This window comes from Drosophila navojoa, chromosome 4, assembly GCF_054131105.1.
Source record: "Drosophila navojoa isolate 15081-1374.11 chromosome 4, UAZ_NAV_1.0, whole genome shotgun sequence".
Taxonomy (NCBI): Eukaryota; Metazoa; Arthropoda; class Insecta; order Diptera; family Drosophilidae; genus Drosophila; species Drosophila navojoa.
The window spans coordinates 12,273,621-12,300,061 of NC_142892.1; the positions used below are offsets into that span (position 1 = coordinate 12,273,621).

At 41.2% G+C, this 26,441-nt stretch overlaps 1 protein-coding gene across 2 annotated transcripts in view; it reads right to left on the bottom strand.

The window, feature by feature from the left end:
• Nucleotides 1–24,915, bottom strand: part of LOC108651703 (uncharacterized) — a 70,518-nt gene extending 45,603 nt beyond the window's left edge. For both annotated transcript variants that reach the window (XM_089259307.1, XM_018101562.3), the window contains exon 1: nt 24,352–24,915. The gene's annotated coding sequence lies outside the window, so the exon portion shown is untranslated. The remainder of the gene's footprint in view (nt 1–24,351) is intronic.
• Nucleotides 24,916–26,441: the final 1,526 nt, after the last annotated feature.

Here is a 26,441-nt window from a genome sequence, read left to right on the forward strand (position 1 = left end):
GACAAAGGGTTGTATATAGCAATTTATAATTTGTACAGGGTATACGTGTCAAGCTGAAGCCGCATTTTATTTAGTTTTATACTCTGCTATCACATACAGTTCTAATTTATTTATCAAGCATTAGCCTAGGGCATGTTCAAGTCGCTCACTTTACAGCCCAAATGCGGCTGCAGTTTATATATTTTTTTTTTGTCGAGCTTTTCCTTTTTGGCTTTGGTTTTCAGCATTTATTTCGAAACTTTTTCATTTTGTGCAGTCAGACGACGTCGCCATAGAGAGTGCATTGACTGAAGTCTGTAAAACCAACAAAAAACAACGCAGAAACAACAAAAAAAAGAGTCGAAAACAACAACAACAACAAGAACAAGAGCCATAGCGGTAGCCTGAGCCTAGGCAACTGCATCCTTTGTTGATATGTAGCGACATGCATTTGCTCCGCAAGGAGAAGAGAGGAGAGGTGAGGCGTGGGGACTCCTCGTCTGGCTGCAGACGCTAGCTGGTGTGAGTGGAGCCAGCGGAGTTCAGTAGCTGGCAGCTTTTGTGTGTCTTATGGGGAAACACTTTAGACATGGCCCGGCAAAGTTTGCCATAATTAACGCTTAGCTTTCGGCCTGGCGCAGTTAAGTGTTATTAGTTTGTGTGCTCCTTATTTCGGCAGGAAGCGCACGCGAAGTCGTTGCACTTGGCTCAGAGGCCACCCACCCACACACACACACACACACACGCATGCACTTCACTCCGCACTGAGGCATGCGAAACGTTGCCTGCAACTCAAACAGTTGTTCCGACAGTCTGACGACTGCCACTGCCACTGCCCCTGCCCCTGCTACTGCTACTTCTCCTGCCACAGTCGTTGCCCCTGCCAGCAGCGGTCGTCGTGCCACCTGCCCGAAATGAAATTCGTTTAAGCGACGTAAATCATTAAAATGGCAGCCGAAAGCCGCCAACGAAATGGCCAAAAGAAAACATTTGCGAAATTTCAGCACCACTGAAGCCTGAAACAAAGGAATAATTCCACAAAAAAACAAAAAACAAAATAAGTGAAATGCGGGCGCACAAAATAAAATACAATTTAATAGCGGCACTTCCTTTTTCTTTTTTTTTACTTTGACAGGAAACTTGCTGTGGATTATTTATTTATTTTATTTGTTTGTTCTGCCTGTCTCACTCCACACTCTCTACCTCTCCCTCTCTCACTTTGGTGCAGCAGTTATTAGTGCGCATTTGCACGCGAATTTGTTTTAGTTTTTCGTTTTGTTCGCAGCTTTTGCCAAAATCCAATTAGCTGCTCAAAAGTTTCGCTGCAAATTAATTAATGTTGACACAAGTTTTGGCCATGAATTGAATCTAATTGAGAGATGCGAACGGCAAGACATAAAGTGAATTTGGAAGTTGCTCACAAAACTGAACAGCCTGAATGCCCTATGCTTTTTGAAATGCGCAGCGCTCTTCTTTGCGCTTCTCAGGAGCATTTAAATAAGCTCTCTTTGCGCTACACTAAACCAATTACCTTTGGTCGTTTCTCATCGTGACCTTTGCCCTCTCTCTCACTGTCTGTCTTCCTGTTCCCATCGCATTCAGAGCAAAGCGAAGCGTCTTGTGCTCACCCTCACTTACGTCTTACGCTATGACGCCCCGAGCCTTTACCATTTGCTGCAAGTTTCAAGTTTTTATATATTTCAAATGTTCTCAAGTTGTTTTTCAATTAAGCGAAATTCACTTGCTCGAAACATAATAAACCTTTGCCCCACCTTTCACATATTGGCCACACAGCCGCCTGGCACCTGCCTTCTGCCTTCTGCCACCTGCCACATTTCACCGTGGCCACATATAGCCAAACGATCCACCAGTGCCACACTCTCAGCAGTCAATAACTCAACCTAAGCCGCAACATTGCCAGCATTTGCAACATTTCAGACGTCAGGGCAAACAGAAACGGAGCATTTGCAGAGCCCGAACGAGAGAACCAGGCGGCATTTCAATTGGACTTGCTTTCCCAATGAACATTCCCCATTGCCCATTCCCCATATCCCACTCCCCATGCCCCATAGCCCCAATGGTTGACGGGGCCAGGCCACCAAAATGGTAGTCGATGGTGCAGCTTTTCCAAGCGTTAAAACATAAAAATGTCATTAACACTCAACAGATTTCTGCTGCGCAGCGCCAATGGCCAGCACCAACAACAGCAACAAACGGCTTAAATGGCCAATAACAAATTGTTGCAAATGCTCGTTGCAACAACAAACACAACAACAACAAAACTTGGCAACAAGCCACAAAGAACGCAGCCGCAATGGGAATAGTTTTAGATATATATTTGCTGTTGTTGTTGTTGTTGTTGTTGTGCTCGTTACTGTTGTTGTTGTTGTTGTTGTTTTCCATTTCGCTGTTGTTTCAACGTAGACGAAAATTTATTTGACGCTCGACTCGACTTGCAGACAAGAAAATGACACAGAAACCGAGTTAAGTTCGCAACGCGTTCAGTTGAATTGCGAGCTCAAACTGCCTGCCCCAGGCCGTGCACAGACCCACAGACCCCCAAATAGACCCCGAGTGGTAGTAGAGCTCGCCCCGCTGGCCGGCACTCGGTGCCCCCGCACTAGATCGTTTATTGTCGCGCTAGGTATCATTTACGCCATAATTTTTCACAGTTGAATATTCTGCTTAATGGTTTTTAATGAGCGGTTCGGCAGCATAAAAAAGGCCAAACTACAGAGAAAAACAAAAAACAGAGGTGTTGAGAAATATGCCTGATTTATAGAAACTGCAGCCTGTATTTAACGCCCAGAGCCGCACTCGATCCGCTGCCCCAGCCCCACCGATCAGAGCCGGGCCTGGCGGTTGTTAATAGTTATTTTTTGGGGACGGCTTAGTGGCTGGAGCGACTGGGCGAGAAAGTGAGCTGAGGCATTCGATTCTAAAGTGCGGCGATCATTTTCACTCTATGCCAATTTCTAGTTGGCAGGGGAAATAATAACACTTATCTGCTAAAAAATATTTTGCTTTATGGCTAACTAGCTTAGCTTGGCTTACAGATATTTAAAGATGGTTTTTTAAATATGCCGTCAAGTTGAAGCTCTATGGATTTATAGAGAGAGTGAGAGAGAGAGAGAGAGAGAGAGAGAGAGAGAGAGAGAGAGAGAGAGTGGAACAAGAGTGAGATTGACTGCATTGATGATGCTCATTTAAGCTGTTAACGCTAACTAGATAATAAACTCTGGTTAAAACTCTAACTAGGAAAATCTTTAACTATTATAAATTGTTGCCTTATATGATATAAATATAATCAAATGAGCTGGAAATGTTGACTTTTAATACTTGTAAATATATAATAAACAATTTAGGAACGTATTCTTCTTAACATATATAACAATATATAACAAATAACCTCTGTTATATCATAATATTGCAATTTCTTATATATATATATATACATTTATATCACATAATAAATCGGCAAAGTAAACAACTGTATGCATACTCATACTCACACTTGCTCTTCTATTTATAAATTATATATATTTTCATAAATTATTCTCTAACTCAAATCACTCCTAATCCTGCGCTCCTCATGGTTTATAAACTCTCCTCCAGCTCAACTGCATAATTTATGACATTGCTTAATAAGTTCCTAGCTCATACACCTTGTAGCTGTCTGCTTGGTCGGCTATGCCACGCCCACATTCTCTCACCCCTGCCCAGCCCAGTCGCCTACAACAATTTTGATTGTTTGCAACACGCTGTGCGTTTATCAGATAGCAATCTTTAATTAATATAATTAATATTAAATGCGGCTACGTTTGCAGCTCTCTCATCATTAGCCAGCGCTACGTGTATAATAGTAATAATAATAATAATCATAATCATAATCGTAATCATAATGATAATGATAATAATAATGGAATAGCCACTTCCTAGCCTAATGCATTTTGATTAAATTCACCGTTTAGGTATCAAATTAATTTTAATTACGCCAACCAGAGAGCTGCGACCTGCTGCTGCTCCACAGATGGGGCGAAGATATGCCTCTAAACGCGCTCCCAGCGGAAACAACAAGTGCAACAACAATCGCAGCAACAACCAAGCCACATCAGCACAATGAACAAGAACAAGAGAGAGAGAGAGAGAGAGAGAGAGAGAGAACCGCAAAACGTGGCACAACTGAAGCATTTCGTGGCATCCTTTCGGATTTGGCAATTGAGCGGAGCTGCACTTTTGTGCAACACGGCCCGAGTCGTCTCGCGCTGTGTTTTACTCAATATTAATGAAGTCATTAAGACGACATCTTCCTTCGAGATCGCGCGTAATGCGAGCGAATTATTAACAACGCACGAAAACAAGCCCCAGAGTAGCAGCGCTCCACTTGCCTCCACTTGCCTCCCGGCAATGCAAAACAACAAAAATTAATATACGAGCAAACCAAAACGAAGCCAACAACAGCAACAACAAGTGGAGAAACAACGAGCACCACCAACAACAACTCCAAGCACAGAGACTTAATAAAAAGCAATAATAAGAAACACAGGGCAAAGCGGCTTTCATAAATTTGCATGTCGCTGCCGTCTCAGAGGGGGAGGGGCTGAAAGGCCGCCGCGGCCACCGCCGCCGGATCTGGGGGCGTGACAACAAGTCAATTCGGCTCAAAATGTGGCACAAGCAGGGGTTTCGTTTACTTCGTTTTCCTCATTTTTGGCAGCTCCAACCTGGCATACAACACGAACCTCAAATGCTCTAAGCAAAAGTATCTGAAAGATACAAAAAAAAAGTATCTGCAGCTTAGCTAAGCTTAGCTATGAATGCCTTAACATAAATTAAATTTCTATATATTCTCCTAACATATACATTAAATTCCTGCAAAGTTTGCCAAGAAAAATATTGTTAATTGCAGCAGCAGCAGCAGCAGCAGCAGCAGGAGCAGCAGCAGCAGCAGCAGCAACACTCGGTCGCTTCTGCAACTTCCTCTAGCAAAATCAACATTACATTGCTGTTAGGGTATTCAGAGAGTGTAGAAATAAGAGGGAAGCTGGCACATCCAAAGCAAACACCATGGCTGAATATTTTACTCTCCCTTCCCTCACTCAGTGCTGGCAATAAAATTGCAGCAACAGCGCAAAATTTTGAACGCATTAGAAGATTGATGCTGGCAGCTGTTTGCACAGCACCTCGCCCCTCTCCGCAGCACCCCACCCCGGTCCTCCGCTGGTGGACCGTACTCGGTTACCATACCAAAGTGATTGCAATTTCGCCCGTGTTTACTTTGTGCAGATTTTCTTTTTATTGGCACAAAGCAAAAGTTTCTTAGCGACAAACAAAAAGCAAGCACGGAAAAAAGTGTTTTCCTTGAGTTCATTTTTATGTTTCTCTCTCTCTCTCTCTCTCTCTATATATATACTTTGATATGCTTTTCTTTTTCGCTTTTTTTGGGGAAACTTTCGAGGAAACTGGGTTAATAAGATCGCCGTCGTGGTGCTAGCCGGCGTATGGTCCTCGTGGCCAGTCCATTTGGAGCATTAATAAATAGCTGCTTTTAGTTGAAACTAAAAGCGTCTCATTTATTATGCATCAAAGATAAACCTAACTGAGATTAATGTCTCACTTCAGAATGGTCGACGGCAACGTTTGTTGACTCTTTGGGGACTGCCGCTGCTGTTGCTTCTGCTGCCGTTGGCGCCAGCCACGAAAAGTCCACTAAGCAGCATCATCTAAGTAGCAATGGCTGAGTCACGCAGAGATCATCTTCCAATCAAAGCAATTATGTCGGCAGCTCGTAAAAAACGCATTCGATAATTATATTATGCAGAGAGCTGAGACAAACTTGATTCTGTGGGGCAGGGGGCGGACGGCGGGGGCTGCTGTGAGGCAGGATTACAGCAATTATGGACATGTATGTAGTACATGCTTGCAGCTTAAGCAAGTGCTTGCCACAAGTTGCCAGTTTAATTTGTTGCACTTCTTTGTTGGCCCTGTGCAGCAGCAGCAACAGCAGCAGCAGCAGCTGCTGTATTTGCAACACGCAACACGCCAAGCGAAAGTTGTTGAAATTCAGTTAACCTTGCTCAACTCTCCTTGTTGCCGTTGTTGTTGTTGTTAGTTCTTTTTGCTAATTTGAATTAATTTTGTTGTCAACACGTAGTCATATGTGTATGTGAACTGTTGGCAAGCTATCTGGGCAGCACTCGTGCAGAGCCGGCTGAAAAGGAAATTGGCTAAGAAGCTGGCTATTAAAAGCTAACAGCCCTCCCTGCTGCACATGAGCTATGTGCCTTAGACTTATTTGAGACTGGCTTGGGAATATTAATGGCGAACATATTGCCATACGCCAATTACGACTTGTAGCTCTTAATGAAACCTGTTAGCTGGGCGGAGAGGCCCTTAGAGTTTGAATTCCTGGAGAGGAAGTTCGTTTAAACTGAAGCTGAAATGCGTGTATTAATATTGATATATTACACAATAAATTTCGATATATTATTAGAAGACAACTTCTAGTCGGCTAATTAAATAAAGCTTCAAGATTGAAAAAAGCACAGCATAAATTCTCTAAAAGGAAACAGAGGAAACATATATTATTGTCGTGTCTGCTTGCCTGAGTGGTTAACTGATCTTTTATAAGAGGTTCACTCATATAACTAAGACTTCCATGCTCTACAGGGAGAGACATAATATAGGCAATTTCTTTATATTTTATATTTCTGAGAGTAGTAGTACTGCTTGAAAAGATGGCATCTCTGCCATAGATCTCTCCAGAACATCTCTTCTTAGACATTTAGGTCTATTCCATATTTCTATACGCAAATCGGTTTCCTTTTTATACTCTTATTATACTCTTATTTATACTCTTCCTAGTTTCTCTCCTTCAATGCCTTGTCTCCAGCTGAATTCAGTTCCTCTTCCACTTGAATAAGAAGTCCGGTAATACAAATTTATTGCCAAACAACACAAAACTAACTTCTCTCATCAAAGACAAACTGCCTTTCAAGTACACCGACATCTCACTCCCTCTCTCTCTTTCTCTCTCTCACATACTCTTTCTCTCTTCTTTATTTATTTGAAATTCAGCCATTGCCATTGCTACATATATAAAGCATCTGCCTGGTATTAAACTCATAAAATGCAATGCTTAATAGCGATAAACACATCAACATGCAGCATGCAACACTCGCCTCAAAGCGACTTGCAACATGCAACTTGTCACATGCGTGTGACGACATCAAGGCGAAAAAAAAAATAAAAATAAAATTAAAATCGCGACATTTTATTGAGTTGTCAGCTGCATGAAGCACATGCAAATGTGATTTATACATGTGTATGTATGCTATATAGGAATACAGTCATCGCTGCCACGCCCACATCCACCTCCGCCCTCTACACATGGCCATTAAGCTGCTAGGCTGTTGTGCACAACCCATTTGAAGTACACACCCCAAAAAAAGAAAGAAAGAAGACAGACTTGACTGCGAGACTCATTGCCCCTCCTCCCCCTCCTTCCCCTCCTGCCCCTTGCACTGCAGCTAAAGGATGAGGTGCTGACTTTTAACGCCCCATAGTGCAGCATCCCGCCTGCTCGTCTGCCCGGCTACCCGCTCCGCCTCCACATACGAACGATTCTATGCCAGAAGTCAAAGGCAATTTATATCGGGTTTTATATGCATGTGTTTTAATTCGTGCCGTTGTTCGAGAAATTTGCAAATATTTATGTTAAACACTTTGTAGGCGTTCGCTTGTGTGTGCCTTCGCCAGTGGGCGTGGCTGGCCAACACGGCTGGCAATACATATACATACACATATATATAGATTATTTGCACGCCCACCGAAATGGAGGCTGGCAAACAGATTTAGCTTAATAAATTTCGCTCAGTGTACGAAGCCCTTGTCTAAGAGTGTATCGCAGCGTGTTTTGCATAATTTGGCAGAAATTAAAAACGAGGGTAATATTCACACAATATATGTATGTATATAGATGTGTATATGCATATGGGACTCTATACTCTTAGCTATGCACAATGCATTGGCAAACAAAAGAAGGGCGTTGAAATTGACACCTCGAGTGTAAAAAACAAATAAAAGCAGCAAAAATAAAATTTTAAACCCTTTTTTCCTCTTTGCTCCGACAAGCGTCGAACGAAGGAGCATATTTAAACTGGGTCTTGCCTGCTGCGAAATAACAACTCACGCTAGAGATGGCAGCGTGAGCTATGCCAATCGACTGGCAATTGATTATTAAGATTATAGAGAAATGTAGAGCAGGAATCGGATCCCATTAGCTGATATATAAAGGATCGATAGTTAAAGACTTGGAGAAATCTTTAAAGCAAGTTTCTATATAGACTCTCGATTGTCTATAGTTTTAGAGACGGAAGCGTGAGCTGCACTAAATATTTATATAAGGGAGCACTGGAAAGCACTTGAATGGAAGTTTGAGTAAAGGTTGAACTATGAGCAGAAACATCTAGAGATGAAAGTGTGAGCGCGTGAGATATAAAAGAAAATCAATAGAGGTCGGCCTAATACATCATTTGAAAACACATGTAGACCTATTTCAGTTTCAATTGTAGCTGAGTTAAGATTCCATAATCCTTTACATCCTCTCATAAGTCCCATCTCTAATAAATACTGTTTGAAGAGCTATTCCTGTCTTTCAAAATAAACGAGGCATACTTTGAATAAGTTCAACCATATCTAGTTAAGCGTCAGCTACTCTTCTTCTTCTAAAAACTCTCTCTTTCTCGCTCTCTCCCTCTTTGTTACTAAATTAAATTGTTATTCTGCAAACTTTATCTACAGCTAGTTTTTTTTTCGTATCTCCCATCTCTAGCTCATGCTTCCTTGCTGTGGCAGTGTCTGACGAACGAGGCGCGTCTGTTGCCGACACACTTTGGCAATTCGTTTAATTATTATATTATAACGACTAACACACACACACACACACGCACACAGCCGCATAATAATAAAGAGGAAAGCGTATATAAAACGCAGCCAGGAAACTTGTGTAATTCATATCGCATAAAGCAGCAAGACGCAGGGCGACGCACGACAGCCGCAGGCAACTGAAAAGACATGACACACACACACACGCACACGCACACACATACTGACGCACTCTTGGCATTTACATGGCCCATACGGCTGCCTGGCAATTGGCTTTGACAATCGAATCCAAATTCGCATCTGAGTTCGCCCCATCGTCCGTTCGCTGTCCTCTGCTGGAGCGTATCAATTGCACTCAGAGCTTATATATATATAATTTTTCTTTTTTTTTTTGGGTGCCCAAACCGCAAAATTACATTGAGAGTGAGTGGAGAGGCGAGAGTCGGCGCTGCTGCCGCTGGCTGTGCCCCAATACCAATCTCGACTTATCGCCGGTTGGCCATGTTAATTTTTAACCTCAGGCTTCGCCAAATCGAAAGCTGATCGTATAAAATTACAACTGACAGCGGACGCTGAGAACCGCAAAAGGTGACACTCGATGGGTGCCGCCTCTCTCAACTAAAAATTGTTGTCATTGTCGTTGTTCGTTGTTGTTTTTGTTGTCGTGGTCGTTATATGTGCATATAGATTACATACATTGATATTGAAATCGTGTACGATAGTTACAAGCAAATATCGACTTGTTGTGGGTGCGGAAAGTAAAAGTGACTGAAGTTATTTACGAGTTAAGCGTGTGCAGCAGGTCCTTTCTATGCGATTCTCATAGATTTGAAGTGGAATCGAGGCACATTTGGAGAGCTTTCAGGTCCTCTCTATGTGGTTCTCTTTCAAATCCTTTCTGTGTGATTCTCATATATTATATAAAGATCTCTTCCTTATCATTCAAAATTCTTCTCTGCAATTCTTCTATGCAATTCTCATGAATTTACATAGAATCTTCAGCTGAATGCCAATAAATATAAAATAAATATCTTAAATATCTTATGTAAACTTTTAGCAGGCTTTCTCTGCCAACATAGTCACACTCTGCTAATTAGCTTCGGTTGCTGCTGCCTGCCTGCGCATGGCTATCAAAATCGACAGTTTAAACATGGCCTAGGTGTTGCTGGCCAACGGCTGCTAACTGATGTTAGCCAACGCCTGGGAATTGGCCAATTGGCCAATAAGCAATGGCTGCGTGGGAGTGTGAAGCGGATTTTTGATTTCAATTTTAAGTTTCACTCCACGCATTTGGCTTTTAGCGCGCTGACGACATCGCCAAAAGGGCCAACAAGTTTCTCCTCATACTCGACACGGCCAAAAGGCAAAAGACGCCCCGCCAGCTCGATTCGCAACGCTCTAATAGCCACATTTATTTGTCATCAAATGTTGTGCGTAATAGAAATATTTTTCGTTGCCATAAATATGGCCATTCGACTGGACCCGGCTCTAATAACCACAAAATGTGACACAATCAAGCTAAGCGGCGAGCGCGACCCATTTGATGATAACAGTGGGAGACTAAGCGGCTAAAATGAGCTAGAAAAAGTTACAAAAAAAAAAAAAAATGCCTAAGCCTCCAACGAGATTGGCCACAAACCGGTTGAAGCTTAGTCTTAGCCATAACTGGGCGTGTTTAGCATTCGAGAGCTGCGGCACGACCAGCTCGAGTCGGCCTTAATAAGCATAAATAGAAAATTTAATTAGCAAATCAAATGCAATTTGATAAATGAGCGAATGCGACTGGGCATGCAAAAAAGCAAAAAGGGAATGCAAATGCCGCCGGATCCTGGCAGCATTAGTCGACAGCCAACAGACATCGGCTTTGGCTTATTTACTAAATAAGAGTCACTTTGACTAATGAATCAATTTGCCAGGCCGCCAAGTAAACGATGAAGATGTGTGTAGCTGTGCGCATGCAGCCCCACACAGCCTAGGCAGCCCATCGAGCCGAGTCGAGTCGAGTCGAGTCGAGTTGAGTTGGTCGCGGCTGAGTTGAGTTGATTAGGGCGGCCCCCATTAATGACAAGCGCACAGGATATGGATACACAGTCGGCACAGTCCAGACAAGTTCACATGATGACGTCGACCCCAAATACCCTAACCCTGCCCTGCCACGCCCTGCCCCGCTCTACACCAGCTGCAGTAACAGCGGCGATGACGTCTCTGTTTATCTGTTTGCTGTTTGTTTGTCTGACTTTTAGATTCTGTGAGTCGCTCTCCCTCTCTCTCTCCCTCTCTCTTGTATTTTAACTTTTTTATATTCTCTGTTTCGGGACGCTCGTCAATTAATTGCAGCAAAAACAACAAACTGAAATGAAATCAACGGCAACGGCAACGGCAACGGCAGCGACAGCAGCAGCGGCAACTGCTATACAAAAGCAGCTTGAGCTAAAGTTGAAATACCGTTTAATGCCCATTGGACACGCCCACTTTTCCCACACTTCACACACACACACACACACACACACAGAGAGGGAGGCGCTATGCGGCATCGTCGCAAGCTGAGGCTGAGTTGCAGCCAGCGCTTAAAAATGCGTCCAAGAGTCAACTTTGACTACAGCATACAAACACATACACACACACAACAAACATTGCATACATATGCTTGTGTGTGCACGTGTGTGTGTGTTTGTAATTGCAGTTTTAGCTTTTTATACCCTATGCTAAAAGAAAGGGATTACGCGTTGCGTTCTGTTTTGTTTATGACTTCTTCGACTATAAAAGAGGCTCAACAATGAGTTCAAGTGGAGTGAGGGTAAACGTTAAGAGATGCAACTATACATACATATATAAAGTTATATTATGTTATATAGTGTATATAATAATATGATAAATATATAATATAAATATATATGTTAGGTAAACTAATAATAAGATTAGTAATATTATAACCATAACTAGAAGAAAGTCAGCTTTCAATATGAATTGGACTATCGAAGATATGTAATTGATTATGAGTATACTAAATGCAGTGTTAATAAATATAAATATAAGAGATTACTTTTTGTTTAGCATGTCATATAATATTTTTTCTATTTTGAAACTCATTGAAAATTAAAGAGAGAAAGCTCGTCATAAATATGTTAGAAATTAGTTTATATTAAAGCAGAAACAAATATTATTCCAAATAAAAAATTAAAAAAAATTTAAATAAAAATAAAAATATATTAGATATATACTATGATATAAGATATATAATATATATTATATATTATAATATATTATATATTATATATATATATATGTATTTCATATACGATCTAAGATATATAATTTTTAAAATATACAAAAATATTATATATAAAAGTTGCCTTACATTACTTGATATATTTTAATGATCAAATGTTCTCAATCTCCACAGACTCTTTAAATTAACTTTTATCGAACCTCTCTACCTCTGCCACCATTCTATGCTCTCTTACTGCTGTACTGCTTAGTGCAGGGTATTTAATCGCGCACTAAGCTCAACTCTAAACTTTCTTAGTTGTTAGCTTTTGCGTTTTGTTTGCGCTGTGTCTGCATCTCGAGTTGATTGCAGCAGCTGCCGCCCACGCCTCGCCAAGCCAAAGCCAAGCCGGCTCGCTTGCTCACCTGCTCTGCCTTTGCCTCTGTCTCCCTCCCATCCTCTCCCTCTCTCCCTTTTGTCAGCTCTCTGCTGACAATTTGTGCATCTCGTGCTCTGATTAATAAATTACAACTTTTTTTATTGTTTTATTTTAATTGCATCAATTTGCAGTTGGAAAATTTTCGCTGATTCAGTGCAAAGCGCAAACAAAAAAAAAAATTAATAAAAAGAAAATTCCCTCTGTTTTTCACTTGGCCGCATTTCCATTTCGTGTTGGCAATGACATTTTTGTAACATTGATTTTTAAGTATTTTATGAAAAGTGATTTCGACTGCTGAGTCATGAGATTTGCCTCCTCTTCTTCTTCCTCCTCTTCTGGCTTGGCAAACTTGGCTGGCAGCACGTGCTGCTGGCTGCTGATTGCTCCTATTCTATCTATTCCGGAGAAGCATCTAATAAACAAGTTTGCAGCATGAGGCATGCCGGGCTGAGCCGTGGCCATGCCACATGGGGCAGCGACTGTGGCGCAGACGCGTGCGGCATTTTTCAGCTGCCTGGCTAATCGCTTGCGTAATCTTAAACGCGTCGTGGCAATTGAAATGGATTGTGCGCTGCGGCTAAGCTGGACTACCTGGTGGAGCTGCCGCATGCTGCAGATGCAGCTGCAACTGCAACTGCAACTGCCGCCGCTGCTAAGTGGTCGTTGCGAGCCTGTTTTATTTTGGGGGCAGCTGTCGATGGGCATGAGCTGATGATGCTGACCCACAATCGATGCTCAAATTTCATTGCATTTTTGCGCGTTGGTTGAATAATTTTTTTTTTAGTTTTTTTTTTTTTTTTTTTTTTTAGTTTTTCAATTAAATTTCATGCCATGCCAATGTGTCTGGCTGGGAAGCTGCAGCGCCAAGAATAGCTGAACAGCTAATTGCGGCAAGTAGGCAGCAAACAAAAATAAAGACACAGCGTGGATTAAGCAAGAGGAAGAGGAGTGACATGGGACTGGGGGGGGAGCAGCAGTGGCAGCGGCAGCGGCAGCAGCAGCCTGTGCGCCGTGGGTCATCATAAAAACATTATGGCTAGGCCTGCAAAAAGCAAACAAGAGCTGCAACTGGTGGAATTTTTCAAAGGAATTGCAGCCACTCACAGAAAGGGGGCGCAACAAAGGGGGCGACAGAGGGACCGAGGCAGAGGCAGGGCGCAGCTGCAGATGCCACAAAGCAAAACGTCGCCTGGTTATGTGCGTGTGTTTGTCACTGCGGTTTGACAGGCAACATGCGAGAATTTGATGAGCATGGCAAAGGGGCACCGTTCCAGCTACCTCTCTCCCCCTCTCTCCATCTCTCTCTGTGTCTCTGTCTCGCTTACACTGCTTGATGAATGCGCGCAGCTCGTGTGTAGTCTTTTGGGTGGGTGTGTATGGGGCTTTGGGGGCCACAGACAACTATGTTGTGCACACACACACACACACTTATTGATATACTATGTATGCTTATGCAGGTATGGAAAGGTCATGTTGTCTGCCTATTGTTGGCGTCACGCCGTCGGCGTTTGTCGCTGGCGTGCGAACACGTTTCGCTCACAGATTGGAGCGCACAGGTGTCTTTGGGGGCTTGGAGCGCTAGGCTCCAGGGGCTGCGATCAATGGGCAATGGGCAGTGGCCAGGCCACGAACAGCGCTGCGATTGGCCTTTTTATTCATTTCTGTTGTTGCTGTCGCCTGTCGCCTGTCATTCTTTTCACTTGTTTTATTTTGTTTTCAGAGACCTAAAACTTATTTCATTTATTGGCATGCTTATTGTTTATTATTATTATTTATTGTTGATATTGTTTGCAGTAAAGCACGAATTAAGTGACAGCTTCTTAGATAATTGTGAACGTTAAGAGTTGGCGGCTAACAAAAGCTGCTTGATATACAAAGCAAACACTCGGCGCACTAATTAGCAGAATGACAATGCTCATTGCTATGAAACTTGACTTAAGGTGTTTGCTATCTAAGCAATGCGAATGATGGAATGTTGCCTGGGTAGGGAATATAATAATAATAAATAAAAATATATAAAATATATAAAAAATAAATATATAAAAATAAATTATTACAAATATAAAAATATAGAATATTTGATCAAGTACAACAGCTTGATTTCTTTTTACTCTGAGCTGTACTAAATAATCCTTAATTGAAGTCACTCTATGTGTTAAGTTTTCTCATCTGCCTTGACTCATACATATATCTTGCTTTGCCTTTTGAAACTGTTCTAATACAAAACTCTTTAGCCGCGTCTAGTCTGTTCTAGCTTTCTCCTCTAGGCTAAAACCAGTACGAATATTATCTCTGCCTTCTGCAAACTTTCTCTTAATTCATGTCGTCTTGCTAATACCTTCAACTGTCATAGCTTCGCACTCATCTACCGATGATTTGCTTTTGATGGCACTATTCAGTGATGCACCTTGATGTGTCAGCACTCGAGACGACGGTTTGCATTCGATAGTCTAACAGCCCAATGGAGACTGCGAGGCAAAAACCAATTTTAGCCAAGACACTCGAGTCGGCAGCAACAAATTATGTGAGATGTGTAACAGATGCGACGTGACTTTGATGTAGATGCTACCAAATGTGGAACAGCTGTCAAAAATGCCAGCCAACAAGCAATAATAACAACAACAAAGCAAAACTGAGCCGAAGCGAATTGGTAGCTTGTAATGCAATTTTAATAGCAAGCGAGACGACAACATTTTATGCCAAATTTTGTGGCCCTGACCTTGTTTAATATTGTTTTTGACGTATTCATAATTTTCTTGCGTGCGTATTTCGCATCCATAATTAAAATGTTTGCTGCAAGTCGCACTTTTAATGGCCAGATAAAAAGGTTTTTTTGTTGTTCAAGCTAAATGCTGATATGCTGACCACCCGGCGGGGGGGCAGCTGCTAACCAGCTTGCTGGCTGGCTGGCACCGTGGGCAGCATTTAAGCCTTTGTTAATTATCGCAATACTGCAACATGTGGCATGTCTGAGTGACGTCTCCCCCCTCTCTCTCTCTCTCTCTCAGTCTCTCTCCCCAGCTGTCTCTTTGTTGCCTGGCCTTTGATGTGCCGCCAGCCTTAACTTTGACCTTAGCCTTAACTAGCTGATAACTATGACAAAACAAGCTGCCTTGTGATGGATTATGGCTCGTTAAGCTCATCAATGCTGTGCAGCTAATGACATATGAGACGGGCCATAAAGTACGACATTATTTAATTACGACATTTACTGATTGGAAAATAAATAGAATCAATAAAAGTTTCAATAAACACAGAAGCTAATTAACTGAGGAAAACAAAAGTATTAAAAGCTAAGAGCACAATTAAGCGGAGAATAGAGAAAAATATTGTACTGGAAGCTCAACTGTAATTAAAATGATTTTATTTGTAATTAAAAGTACAAAAAAAAAAAGAATTTAAATTAAGTAATATTTAAAAATAATATATTTAAATTTCAATAATTTACATAAAAAAAGGAAATTTTAATTAATTAATATTTTAAAAATATATATTTAAATTTCAATAATTAACACAACCTTAGCCAATTCTTGTTGATATTAATATTTGATTTTGATAACTATGTTTTATTTATTTTACATAATTTTTAATTTATGTTTTGATACTCTGCCAAAAACTACATTTCATCTAAATGTTTTGAAATGTAGAAAATAGAAGTTTTTAATGCACGAAAGCTTGACTGAAAGCTGTTTGATATAAATATGTCTAGCTGCTTGCTATGAAACAGAGCTAATTTCTCATTCGTCAAGATTTCAAAAACAAGTGAAATGAGAAAACAAACAAATGCCACACTGCTTGCTATATATAAGATCTTCTCTTTGATGTGACGTAAGCAACAACAACCTTTGACCTAAGCAGCCTCTTGCCATTGCTGCTGCTGCTGCTGCGGCTGCTGCCTGTCTAATTGAATTGCAATGCAGCAAAAACAACAGCAGCAACCAAAAACAACAACAACAACACAGCAACAACAATATAGGCAGCAGCAACAAGAAAGAAATATGAAATCTTCTAATTGGCAGCGCCGCTCGCCGTCAATGTTGGCACGTTGTTTGGCATGCAGACGCAGCAGCAGAGCAGCAGCAGCGCAGCAGCAGCACAGCCGAGGCTCAGCTGAGATCAGCAGCAGCGGCAGCGGCCTCAACATGCATTTCCTTTTTGGGCTCTCAGGCAAGCGACGCATAGAAATTTTCTTTATAAATCAGTTAATGTTGTTGTTGTTGTTGTTGTTTTAGCTGTTGTATGTTGTATGTTGTTGCTCTGGCTGTTGTTGGTTGTTGTTCAAGCAACAAGCAAAAGTACAAAGCAAGTTGTTAAAATTCCTGTTTAAAGTTTTGTACGCACATGCAACAGCCACGCAGCTCTCCCCCTGTAGCCGCCTGCAACAACTTCAAAGGAAGCTGCTGCTGCTGCTGCTGCTGCTGCTGCTGCTGCTGCTGCTGCCTGCTGCATGTTTGCATTAAAGACGCATTTTGTTTGCTCAGATCCGAGAGACGCAGACGCAGACGAAGACGAAGACGCGGACGCCATCCGCAGCGTGTTAGAATACACAACATGCCGTCTACAAACAGTTGGGGCCACTCATAATCAGGTTTTAGCCAGAGCTCAGCCTCCAGCTTGAGAGTCAGAGCCAGAGACAGAGCTGGAGCTGGAGCTGGAGCCTCAGCCTGGACGTTGGGCTGAAAAAGGGAGTAAGTCGCTCTGGCTTTGGCGTTGGCGTTCGCCTATTGACTTGGCTGCACATGACTGCACAAAAGAGCAGCAGCAGCAGCAGCCGCAGCCGTAGCAGCAGCAGTTGCTGCTCAGGTGGGCCAAGGCTAGGGCGGCTGCTCGACGCTAGCTAAACAATTATGGCAACGGCCTCGCATTGGCCAAGCAACAACAAGAGCAACAACAACAACAACAACAACAACACGGATGATAATGATGAGCACGTTGCCAACGGCCTCAGCTGCTGCCTGGTGCATGCCCCATGCCACATCCTTCGCTCGTCCATCTAACTAGCAGCTCCTATCTATGCATCTATAGTTATTTGTATTATTATTTTGCGTTGTTTTTGCTGCGTGTCTTTTGTGGCTCTTGTTGTTGTTGTTGTTGTTGTTGGAGTCTTCGTCTTTGGCTCAGTTTCAGTGCAACTTTTGATGCATTCGCATGTGTGTTGTCCTGCCTCGTCCACCACTTCCCTCACGCCCTTGCCCATTGCTATTGTTGCCTTTCGGTTTTATTTATAGTTAAAGCTGCTTTAATGCTCGCCGGATCTGTATGCCTGTACCCCTTCTGTCTCCCACTCTCCCTCTCTCTGTCTCTGTCTCTCTTGCTCAGTCTCTTGGCTTGGCTGAGCTGTTCGGGTCGCCTGATGATGCTCGCAAGCTTAAAATCATCATAAATGCATGGTTACACAAACACGGCTGCAGACAGCCAGCCAGACGTTGCCAGCGAGGGGCGTACGAGCAGTTATAGAGCGCTTAATCAACTGCACAGCCTATGCTTCAAATAACTACAGTTGCCCACTTCCAATTTCCGCTCCAGTCGCAGCGAGTGATGTACGTAAGCTTCTAGCATTTATATGTTTCATTTCAGCCTAGGCTGCAAAGTTTTCTTTCCGCCCGTTTCAGCACTTCCAATGCATTCCAGAGTTTAGCATGCACTCACACTGCCAGCTCTCTCTCTCCCTCACTCTTACTCCTTCTTTTGCCATTCACTGTGAGCGCCTATGCCAGCTCTCTCCACTCTTATATTATGGGTTATTCTTATATTAGACTCTTATAATTCCTTTTTTAAGCAACTGCAGCTTGCAATGACAATTTATATTTGTTATTTAACTATATTTTTTATCACTTTCGCCAACTGTTGGAGCTACCCACGTTCGGTGCAATACATGCAAGTTAATGTTCTGGGTGAGTGGGGCTGCATTTTAGTTTTTATTTTCGTCATTTTCAAGTGATTTTTTTTCTCTACTTTTTGCTCTGCTGCTGCTGCTGCTGCTGCATTTCTTTGCGTTGCGGTTTTCACGTGTTGCCGTTTGCCGTCTCTGCAAGCCTTCCACTCGCAGTTTGTTTGTTTGTTTTTGTTGTGACTGCCATGAATAAGCAGCATAAAGCGAAAACAAAAAAAACAAAAGCCAAGCAGAGCCGCCACCAACTGACCCGACCCGAAGCGTCGGCAAGCGCTGCCCACGCCGACGCAGCGTCAGCGTCAGCGGCGCAGCTAGCGTTTGGCGTGCTAATAACTCAGCATTTGTTTTAATATTTGTTGTTGTTTTGTTTTTGCTGTTGATTTGTTGCTTTGCTGAATGACTTTTTTATGCTGCGCTTGTTTGTACGTGTGTGTGTGTGTGTGTGTGTGTGTTTGCCAATTTTTTGTGTGTCTTTTGTGTGTTTTATTTGGTGTTCTCTTTGTTTTTAGCAAGTTTGTTATTTATTCTATACACAGTTTTTGCCCTTGCTGCCGGTTTTAGTTTTTGGTAAATTATTTTCTGGTAGCCGCATAAATACCCACACAATTTATCAACTGGGCTTAGAAGATATCTTAACTTCTTTTTGTCTCTCTATCTCTTGCTCTCCCTCCCTCTCTCACTCTCTCTCTCTCTCTATTCCGCTCATATTACGTTTGGCTTTGTTGTCGCAGCTCGTTCATCAGGCTTGAGAACATATTGAACATCATCACTTAATAATATTGACACTTTGTTGCCGCGTTTTAGATGACGATTTAGATTCTGATATATGAGTGTGTGTGTGTATATTTGTTGTATATTTCTTTGTCTGCTCCATTTACATTTACCCGCAGCGCCCAGCGCCTACGATTACGATCCCAAAATAAGAGAAGAATAAAAAAAAAAAAAAAACGAGCCACGCACACAATCAGCAAATTAAGTGATTATGTTAACCGGTTGTTGTTGTTGTCTTTGTTGCTTTATATGAAAGGCTGCCAGGCAGCCAGCCAGCCAGTGAGCCAGCCGGGCCCAAAAGCAGAAATTTACATGAAAATTAACTTGTTATGTGCCAAGCAACAACAACAACAATAACAACAACAGCAGCAACAATAACAACCAGAGCAGCAACAGGCAGCGACAATTTGAACAACACAAACTGTAACCGAAGAAACCCAGGCAATCCAAACAACCGAAGCCAAAGCCGACTCCAGTTGGGTTCCAGTTGGACTCCAATTGGCTAGCTGCTAAGTTGTCTTCAGTTCATTCTTTCATTTCTTAAAGCCGGCAATAATTTGGTATAATTTCAAAATTAGAGCTCATCAACCATACCTCTCTCACTCCCACTCATTCTCCCTCTCTGTCCCTCTCGCTCTCTGTCTCTTTTGAGCCCTTGGCCATGCTCGGCTGCCTGTTGCTTGAGCCATAACTAAATATAGTATCATATAATACATACACATACACATGCACATAAAGTTTATATCCAGCACTCATATGTCGCAGCATTCCCCGTTTTAGATTAGATAAAAGGCAAGCAATTTGCATAGTTTCTGATTGGACTGTGGGAAACACAAACATTTCTCTCCCAGCGACAGCACAAAGCAACGGCAAATTGTATTTTAGTTTAGCCACAAACTAAAACGTGCTCGAATCAAACCAAACCAAACCAAACTAACTACCAAAACTTTTCTTTCCGCACAAAATATAAAACTTTTGCTACATTTTTATGATGCTTTGCTCTGATTATGAGCATTTTGTCACGCAGCATCTAACAGCTGGGAGATGATATCTAGAGATCTTAAATAGCATACATATATGTAATATATATAACTGACTATCTTATAGATCATATCTGCTTCTGCTCTAGTCAAGTTGATGTCTGACTTAACCGATTGCCTCAGTCTTGATATAATCCATCATATTTAAGGTATTTTAGCCGCTCTATATCTGAGATAGTTTATATATGTATTCACTTACGAAACGGGCTAATATATCATATAGTTGTCAAATGCAAAGGGAAACGGAAGAAGAATTCAAACTTATTTTATGCTAACGTGAAACTTTAAAGATTAATCAGATACATGAGCTATACTTCTATAAGCATACTCACTACTCCTCTCTCTCTCTCTCTCTCTCTCTCTCTCTCTCTCTCTCTCTCTCTCTCTCTCTCTCTCTCTCTCTCTCTCTCTCTCTTTCAATCTCCCTCTCTCTCTCTCTCTTTCTCTCTCTCTATCTGTCCACACGACGTGCCTTGGACTTGTTCAATTTGAAAAGAATTACATAAAGCCATGAAAAGTAAGAGAGACCAGCCCAAGGTCAGCCGTTGCAGCCACTAACTAGATAAGACAAGTTCTTGAAGAACCCAACTAAAGTGGGCAAAAAACTGTATGTCTAGCAATCGCCCTTTGTGAGCTATGCACGAACTTTGATATATTTCGTATTTTTTGCTTTTGGCTGCTTGCGACTTCCGTCTGACAAATTTTTAGATTTTCTAAATGTTATTTGCAACACGTACGCGCCGAGCCCAATCAAAGATGGGTCTCTGTTGCTCTGTGGCTGCTGCCGCAGCTGCCGCAGAGGGGGACTGAGAGGGGAGCAGCTGTGGCTGAAGCAGCGGCTGCTGTTTGACTCGTTTAATTCAAATTAGCTCGCTTTATAAACGAAGCCGTTGATGTCTCTGTCGATGAGCTGACACAGAATTATCTATGTGTATGTATATAGGCTTGATATATGCATATGTATGACTATATATATATGCATATAGAATTGCGTTTTGATTCGGTTTTTTCTTCGGCCGCTTTGGTGTCTCCAGCTCTGGCTAATTTATGACCACAGCGCCATTATAATTCTCACTCTATGCTCTATAGCTATAGCTCTCTCTCTCTCTCTCTCAGTCTCTGTGTCTTTCTAGCCGTCTAATGTTTATTCAAATCTGCTTTGCCTTTTGCAAAAATCTTGAACTGGAGTGAAAAGTCTGCGACAGTTTTGTCTGCCACGTCTAGACGCAGGAAGCCTTCGCAAGCTGCACTTGAACTTGAGACACCCCTACTTTTAATCTGTTTTGCTTGTTGTGTTCTGCTTTTTTTTTCCTCCAGTCATTAGGGGCACTCCCCTCGCCCGCTCGCTGGGAACATCATGTGAGCGTTTGAACAAAACATTCATGAATGGGGGCTGCCCTGGGAGGCGCATTGATAAGCAGCCGAGTATCGTTGTCGCCTTGTTAGGCACTTGAAACTGGGAGGCAGACGGGGCAGAGGGGCAGAGAAACAGAGAGACAATCACACACACGCTCACACACACACTCGGGCAGCCAGACACCTTTTGTTTAGCCGTAGATCTTGATGTCTGCCGGCTCATTGGGGTTGCTTAGTGGTTGCTGCAGCACAGCGACTGTTGCTGCCACAGAGCCGCAGCAACGCCTGCTGCCGTGCTCCCTGCGCAACTATTGTCAGGCTGTTAATTAAAGATTTCTATTGGCATTTGTTAAGCAAGCATTTGCTGCTGAGCTAGCTTATTTAAATGCATATACATACATATATATATGAATATATATATCCATTAGAGGAGCTAAGCTCTTCACTCGCAGTTAATTGAAAACTTTGGCTTGTCGCACGCTGCGTATACTTAATACGCTTGCAGTTGGCCAACAGTTGATTCTTGAGTAGTTCAGCTCTGGCTAAGCTTTGTGCAACATTTGGCTTAGGGCTAAGTGGCACGTGTCCATGGCCACATTACACTATCTGTGGCTTCTCGAGTTACTTTTGCCACCGCTGCTGCTGCTGCTGCTGCTGCTGTGGCTTGGTTATTATTGTAACAAGGCCAAAAAGCCAATCTAATTGTGATATGTGGCCAAGTTGACGACGTTTTATCATTGCATTAAGCGTGTAAACGTGTAACAGCTGCTCGCAGCTGTGCCAAGACTTTTACTAAATAATATTCTGCAAATTCAATTAACATCAATTAGGCAGACTGAGAGAAGAGAGCTACAAGTTTTAATTGGCACAAAGTCAACTGTAAATGAGCTGCAATAAATAATATGGCTTCCAGCAATGGCAACAGTTAAGTGATTCTAATTTGAATTTCACTCGAGCATTTTCCATTTGAATTTGCTTTTGATAACACTTAAGGCATGTGTGCTTAAAGTTCTTTCAATTCAATATTTATATAATTTATCAATAAGTATTTATAAGATAATAATTAAGCTTGATTAAAAGTGCGTGCTCTATAAATATTTTGTTTAGATGTATTTAAAAGCATTTACTAAAATACAGGTTTAATTAAATAAATTAATAAATATAAATAAATTTTGTTTGTGAAATTAAAACTAATTTTATATATGCAATGCCAAATTTTAGTTTTAATAATAATTATTAATAATGCAAATAATAACAAAAAAATGTAAATACAAAAATTTGATAAATGCTTTTAAAATAATATTACTATACTATAAAATATTTTAAAAAATACAAAATTTTACTTTAAGTAAAATTAATTTTAAAGTCATTTTAAATAAATACATATACATAGCTACGTTGATAAAAATATCAGTAAGCCCTGGTTACTTACTAAAGAATATTAATATGGATATACAAAAATGATTTTGCAATAAAAAAAAAAACAAAAAAAAAAAAAAAAAAACACTGTGATAAATGTATTAAATCAATAGTTGTAATATTTAGTATTTAATTATAATATCTACTTTTTATAGCACAAGTTTGCACATTTTATATAACAATTATATATGTTCTATTATTATTACATTATTATTATTTTACTCTAATATATAATAGAATAGAATAATAGAATGTAGTTGTAAGGGCTATCAAACTATTATTATTATTCTTAAGCAAGTCTAGTAACTAAAACCATTGACTAAGACAACAATAAAAATATTATACATTCGCCTGGTAGGCAAACCCGGAACTGAAGAACTCATACACCAAGAAGTATATAGCTATATATACTATTATTTTAACTGTTGATTCTAAGATTCTAAGACAATAGTCAAAATGTATAGAAATAAATCTATTTATGTATTTTTGTCACACGATATCTGTATGTATATAGCAAATAAAATTTTATTGACAAAGAGTATAAATATAATTTTTTATACAAATTTTGTATTGTCTGCCAGACATTTAAGGCAGTTCAAACTAATCAAGCAAACAACTATCATAGCATAGCTGCAAATATTATATTACATTCTTCTTTCAAACTCACATTCTCAACAAAGAACCAAAAAAGTTTAGAAGAGTTCACTTTGAAACATTCAACAGCTGACGGTGCAAACCTTTGACTCACCTGAAATGTCATGCACTGCCAAAAAAAAAAAATCACAACAGCAACAATGAGAGGCCACGCCCTTGCAGAGTGGGCTAAATGTTTTGTCACATTATAATAGTTGTTGCTCCAGTTGAAGTACATGAATATATAATGTTTATATTTAAGCCAACATTAAGTAGCTTGTAAAGTAAACAGACACACAAACACACATTGTTTCAATGCCAGGCGTGTGTGTGTGTGTGTTTGTGTTGCTTGTAAAATGCCAGTTGAATTGTCAATTTGTATACAAAATGCAAGCAAATATAAACATTAACACACACACACACATACACACACACAGAGAGACATTTAAATGGCAGACAAGCAGAGAAAAGTTGTCAACTGTCAAATTTAATCATGGATATTATTAAACCAGGCTAACAGCGAGCGAGATACATGGCTCGATAAGCGACATCCAGCCAAAACAAAAGCAAAATCAAAACAAAAACAAAAACAAAAGCAATGGCAAAGGCAAGAGCTGCTCAATGCCAATTGCATCTAATTAGAGTAGAAGACACAGCTATCCAATTAGAGTGCTGTACAATTAGATTTGTATAGACGAGTTGCACTAAAAGTCACTCTTATATTTACCTCCTTTGGGCAAATGGCGTGCAGACGCTTCCGTTTCCGCTTTGCACAATATCCAATTAGAATTTGCAGCTGCGCAGGCGTCGCGTCCAATTTGACAGCACTAGAAAATTTCTTACTTTACTTATTTAATTATTTTGTAATTCTCAATTTTTTTTTTTTTTACTATTAATTTTATGATTTTTGCACTTTGTTATCAATTTGCACTGTTGTATAGCGGATGCAACGAATCGTATCCTGTTGCACCAACTAAAACTTTGGCACTTTATCAAATTCTATATCTATTTTAACTGTAAATGCAATTTGTTACTGAGACTTCTTAGGCAGCGGGAGCGAGAGGCACTTCTGGGCACAACACACAAACAATAGATTCCGAATGAATTTCATGAATTTCTCATAGATTTTCTTTAAAATTCTCGATCAATTTTTGTTTATTTCTTTTTTGTATTACGGAATTTGCGAATTTTGTCGTCATGTGCGAAAGACGAACGAAAGGCGAAAGAACAAAACGAGCGGCCGCACCGAATTTTGTCGTACGAGCGCCTAAAATCAACTGACTCGAAACGCGAAACGCAGCGCGTCGTTTCACTCAAGCGCTCGGTTGCCGCTGCGCTGCACTCAGTTGAGCGCTTCTCACTCACGGTTCGACTGCAACCCCGTTGCAATCGAACCGAGGCGTCGCGACTCGCTCGCCAACCAGTTCGGCTACTTTTGCGTAAGTTCGTTTCAATTCGCGTCGTTCCAGCTTCGCTCGCTCACAAACCTGTTTGGCCCTCGCTGCCGCCGCCTCTGCCGCCGTTGCTTCTGCTGCTGCTGCTGCTGCTGCTTTGAGTGTGTTGAGCGTAAACAGGTTTCGTTATGTTGCGAGCGCATTGCGCTTAATTACTCAATTATGCTGCCAACACTCAAAGAGCGCGTGCGAGCGAGATGCAGATAGAGTGTCTATGTGTGTGTGTGTGTAAGTTCGAGTGAGTGCAATTTAGCGGTTATAGTTTAGAGATTTATTGTTTTATCTAGCTAAACTCACAGCTCCAGCGATGCAGCTAAAGATATTCTCAGTTCATTACAATGTTGGAGAGCTGCTTTTATAACACGCAGACATTGTTGTTACCTGGCCAAAGGATTTTCAACTCGGATCGGGCAATATAAAGGCGTCAATTTGATGATCGTGTGAAATTCGAACTTTAATGAGCCGCGTACCTGACTGATAGTAAATATACGTAGAGTTAGGGTCAATGTGCAGCGTGTCTAAACTCTTCTTCTTGTTCTCTCTATATGAGCTAGGAACTAGGAAATCCTTGAGCACTCATAAATATTTATGCAGCTCATGTTCCATGACTGTCCCAACACCCATTCCCATTCCCATTCCCATTGCCATTTCTATTTCCATTTCCATTTCCATTTTTCCATACACATTTTCATTTACCATTTTCATGCCCATTCCACGAACAACTCTTTCTCGCTCATTTTGCATCTCTCGTCAAATTCTTTAACTTGGCAATTTGTTACGGTACTTTTGCTGTTTCGCAGCTCCAACTGCAGCTCCCAGCTCCGACTGCGGCTCTGTATTTATGCAAGCCAACGTTGTCGAGAAACTTAAAGAAGATGCCGCATGGCCAAGCGACTGTGTCTCTGTGTGTCTGAGAGAGAGAAAGAGAGAGCTGACTTGTATATGTGTGTGTGTGTGTGTGTGTGGATATTTGTGTGACAAGTGTCTTTCATTAGCATAAGTAAATCTTCTCGAATCCTCAAATTTATTTGTCAACACTTGACAATTTCATTGTTGACGCTGAAAGCGCAGCTGTAAACGAGACTCGAGCTACAAGACTCGACTCTCGAGTCGAGACTGGAAACTCCGAAACTCCCGAGCTACGAGTCTTGGCTAACAAATCATGATTTCTGTCTAGCACGTCATTTTGGCATAGCCCAGCTTCCTCTCTACCCAGACAATGGCCAGTGTCCAAGTCCGAGCCGTTCAACTCCAGCTACGGCTTAAATCAAAGACAAATATTTGCCCACAAGCAGACAACATTAGCTTTGCTTTAAGCCCTTTGCGCAATGTGTGAACATTCAGGATAAGATCTTAAGACCAG